Source organism: Crocuta crocuta, unplaced genomic scaffold (assembly GCF_008692635.1).
Source record: "Crocuta crocuta isolate KB4526 unplaced genomic scaffold, BGI_CrCroc_1.0 scaffold110, whole genome shotgun sequence".
Taxonomy (NCBI): domain Eukaryota; kingdom Metazoa; phylum Chordata; class Mammalia; order Carnivora; family Hyaenidae; genus Crocuta; species Crocuta crocuta.
Window position 1 is genome coordinate 2169134 of NW_027527386.1, and position 4956 is coordinate 2174089.

The window sequence follows — 4956 nt, forward strand, 5'->3', positions numbered from 1 at the left end:
GGGCCACCCACACCCCCCCCCCCGGGTGACGGGAGTCAACAGCTTCACTCCTGGGGTCGTGAGAGGAGCGCAAACCCCCCTTCGCGGGGAGAGACGCGCGATCCCTGAACGACTCGAAGGCGAGCGCCCTCCGCAACTTTCTTCGTAACTGTCGCGAACCGGAAACGACCGGAATATCCAACCGGAGGGGACGCAGGCGGGCGTCGGCTCCGCCAGCGGGGAGCACGTCACGCATCCGTGCGGCACGCGGGGCACGCGGCGTGCGGAGACCCCCGCCCGCGCAGAGCACCTACTGTGTGCTTCCGCCCACGCGGGGGGAGTCAGGCCGAGGAATCCTCGGGAATAGAAAACGGCTTCCCGGGGTTACGTGGAGGGGCTGAGTGCGCGGCGTGCAAGGCCTTTGTAGGGCGATGAAAGCATTCTCCATCTTACTTTTAAGTAAGACGCCCCAGGCGTGTTCAATTTGATGCGCTTAGACAATACTATACACTCGCGTCACCGCCACTAAAAATGGGATCTAAGGTCGCCCGGGGGCTCAGTCGGTTAAGCTCCGACTTCGGCTCAGGTCATGATCTCACGGTCCGTGGGTTCGAGCCCCGCGTCGGGCTCCGTGCTGACAGCTCAGAGCCTGGAGCCTGTTTCAGATTCTGTATCTCCCTCTCTCTCTGACCCTCCCCTGCTCACGCTGTCTCTCTCTAAGAAATAAATAAAACATTTAAAAATTAAAAAAAAAGAAATAACAAATTGAACACGCCTAAGACCTGTGCGTTGTTACTGTGAATTAATTCCCCCTCAAAAAAAAGTGTAGAAAAATGTAATGAACAATCACACGCAGAGAACATTTAGTAAAACATTAGAAACAACAAAATACCCACCAGTAGGCGATGGGTGGATACAGGTGGATGTGCTTCCATGTTGGGGTGTGATGGGGCCGTGGAAACGCGCCAAGACCATTTGTGTGTGCCGATATGCAACAAGACTGAGAATACAAACGCACCAGGTATTCAAGTTAGCGTTTAAGAGCTGCATTTCCCACCGCAGTAAATGGCTTCACCCGTGTCCCCAAAGCCCAGCCTTCCCACGGGGACTAGATGCCTCCCTTGTAACATTCTCTAAATGAGGAAATGCCTCTTGAACTTTCACAGTTATTGCTTTATTCTGGTGCGAACACTAAAGTATCAGTGATTGCTAGCTGAGCGCTGCCAGGAGGCAGTCAGTTCCTCCCTCATTGATCCTCTTCCTTTCCATCCCTAAAGTTTCCTTAGGTGGTTTCCAAAAGTACAGAGGGAAAACACACTCAAAGCTCTTTGTTTCTGCTAATTCTAACTAAAGTGTGAATAACTGATATCTCTTCTTGGGAACAGATACATTTTCTAAGGGGGTTTGGAGGAACTGTAGCTCAAGTCCAGATGAGTTCTTAGGTTTTTGCCCAGGGCAAAACCCATCCCCCCCCAAGATGTTAGGTATAAATAGTTCTATTAAAAGGTGAAAAACTGATATCAAGCTCTTATATTCCTTTTCATGGGAGCATTTACATTTTCTCATGGAACTTGAAGGCAATGTTTGTTTTATTAACAAAAAAGTCATTAAAAACACTTCTTTTTTTAATTAATTAATTTAAAAATTTTTATTTATTTCTGAGAGAGAGAGAGAGAGCATGAGCAGGGGAGGGTCAGAGAGAGAGGGAGATACAGAATCTGAAACAGGCTCCTCGTTCTGAGCTGGCTATCAGCACAGAGCCCGACGCGGGGCTCGAACCCACAAACCGTGAGATCATGACCTGAGCCGAAGCTGGACACTTAACGGACTGAGCCACTCAGGCGCCCCAATTTGTTTATTTTTGAGAGAGAGAGAGAGAGTAGGAGCAGGGGAGGGGCAGAGAGAGAATATCCCATGCAGGCTCCATGCTATTACCATGGGCCCCGATGCAGGGCTTGAACTCACAAACCGTGAGATCATGACCTGAGCCAAAATCAAGAGGCAGACACGTAACCAATTGATGGAGCCCCCCAGGCGCCCCAACAAAAATGCCTTTGGATTGTTTTCTGCATAACATTGGTCCAGGTTCTGAGCCAGCCAGAGAGAGGAAGGGTGTAGGGTGAGGAGCTAGAAAGTCTCCAGCTAGGGTTATCTGCCAAACTACAAGACCTAGATCTGTATGTAGTTTCCTCAGCACCTGGCACACAGGAGCTCTCTGATCGATACTTGTAGAAGGAACAGCAAAAGACTCATAAATATAATTGCAGAGTTTAGCTCATGGTTGACAAACTACAGCCTGTGGGCCAATTCTGGCCCTCGGTTTGTTTTTGTAAATAAAGCTTTAATGGCACATAGACATGCCCTTTGGTTTACTTCTTGTTTATGGCGGCTTTCATGTTTCAACATCAGAGTTAAGTAATTGCAGCAGAGACCCCATGGCCTGCAAAGGTGAAAATATTTACTATCTGGCCCTTTATAGAAGTGCTCTGTAATTCACAGGTCTGGCTCTTGAGACCTACTTTGCCCAATGCAGGGATCACATCACATGTCATCGGAGCACCCGTAATGTACAGTGTGACCGATAAACTGGGTTTGAAATTTTATTTCATTGTTATTAATTTACATTTAAAAACCTATACTCCATTCTGTTCATGGACAGCTGTTAGTACCTATGGAAGAGCTTGGGTACATGAATCTACTTTAAAAAAAATTTTTAATTATTATAAATTAATATAAATTTATTTATTCTTGAGAGAGAGACAGAGCACGAGCAGGGGAGGGGCAGAGAGAGAGGGAGACACAGAATCTGAAACAGGCTCCAGGCTGTCAGCACAGAGCCCAGCGCGGGGCTCAAACCCACGAACCACAAGATCATGAGCTGAGCTGAAGTCGGATACTCAACCTACTGAACCACCCAGGAGCCCCAGCAGACTATATTATTAAATCGAAACTTAATTTTACTGTGTGCTGTTTATATGTGGTTGCTCAAAATTTTCAAAGGACTCGCTAAAAAAATTTTAAGTGTATTTATTTATTTTGAGAGAGAGAGAGAGACTGAGGGAGGGGCAGAGAGAGAGAAAAAGAGAGAGAGAGAGAATCCCAAGCAGGCTCTGTGCGGCCTGTGCAGAGCCTGATGCAGGGCTCGACCTCACAAACCATGAGATCATGACCTGAGCTTAAAGGACGGAGCCCCCCGGGCGCCCTTGACACACGACAGCTCTGTGAGGCGGCGAGGGGTTAGAGCCGAGTGGGGCTTCGCATCCCTGCTCTGTGTGTGACTACAGGCCAATGCATCTGCCTCTCCCTGCCTCAGTCTCCTCATCTGTGGAGGGGGGTAAAAGCCCTGCCTTGCCGAGTTGTGGGCAGGAGCCGATGAACCAAAGCATGTGAAGTGCTGAGGAGGAACAGGCATGGACCCAGGTCCCCAAACCTGCCCTTCCGTCCCGACCAGCCCTGCACCTGTAAGGCGTCCGCCCGGGACACGCGGACAGATGCCTGCCTGGCGCTTTCTGACCACCTTAGCCCTTTGGCCTCAGCACGGATCTGCTCGGGGAACCGGCCCCGCTTTGCACACAAGGACGGAAGGGCTAATAAGGGGTTATGACTCACGGCGCCACCCCATGAGTCAGCCACAGTGGAGGCAACGCCTGGGCCCCCTCCAGGCGGGGGCTTGTCCCCGGCCATCAGGTCACCTCCCTGTTCCTTTGGCTTCTCACTGGAGGGCTCTCTCTACATTTGCCTTTAAAGTCAGTTTGGGGAAGAAGAGGCCGGGGTTCAGGGAGCAGCAGGCCCCCGACCAACTCTCGGCCTGTCTCTTCCTCTTCCACATTGTCCCCCGCCCCCTCCTCCACCCCCTCCTCCCTTCCTCCTCCNTGATTTGAACCAGAGTCTGCAAGCACCACAAGGGAGGATTGCTGGGCATAGGGAGGACTCCCTCGGGTGTCCCTAAAGGATGAAGGGCATTGTGCCTGGGAACGCGTCCACCCACTCACTTATTCCTGTGGTCACTGTTTATTGAGCAGCTGCTATGCACTGGGCATCAGGGACACGGCAGGCAGCAGCCCAGACAAACCGTCCCCCGAGCGGGGGCGACGGAGGCTAAATAAAATCACCTGCGCATAAGCAAGTAGATAAGTTAGTCGAGGGGACTATGCACAGAAATCCAGAGCAGGATGGGGGGTGGGTAGGAGGGGCGGCAGGGAGGGGCTGGTGCTGAAGTGCGAGAGCAAGTGGGGTGAGGGCAGGGGTGCTCAGGGCCTGCTCCAGGCTGAGAAGGCGGATGGTCAGGTGTGCCGCCAGCCGTGCAAGGCTCTAGAACTTTCTGTGGGGGTCTGGGTGGGACGTGTGTCTGGACAGGCTGGGAGGCCCGCGGCATCAGGGGCGCTGCTGTCCCGGCCCGGCTGGCTCCTGGGGGCCGCGGGCAGGGGGTCCCCCAGCTTCAGGAGGACGGGAGGCCCCTGCGGCGGCCCCCACTCCTCGCCGGTCCACACGCCTCTGTCCGCCCGGCCCCACCCCTCCTCCATGTCTGGCCGCCATCACACTTGGCGATTGCTTTACGGGGTGGCGGGTCCAAGGGTCACAGCTTCGCTCTCACAGGAAAGGAGGCCTCCATTGGCTGCGGATGTGGTCATCCCAGCCTCCTTCCCGGGGCTGCGGGGGAGCGGGNGTGCAGAGGCACCTGTACGTCTCCAGACCCCGAACTGGTCCTGACCCTTCAGCCTTCGCCTTCTGATTTAGCTTCCAGGCTCCCGAAAGGAGGCGCCCGCGGCCGGTGGCCCTGAGGGCGGAATCCTGTGTCTCCCGGGCCCGGAGGCCGCGGGTCCTAGCGAGGTGTGGGCAGGGCTGGCTCCTGGCGAGCCCCCCCCACTCCTCCCCCACCGTCTTCGCCCTGTGACTCTGCGAAAAAGGGACCTGTCACCCAGCTCAGGACCCCAGCCTTGTGACCTCATCTTAACTCGATCACCTCGCCAAGACCCC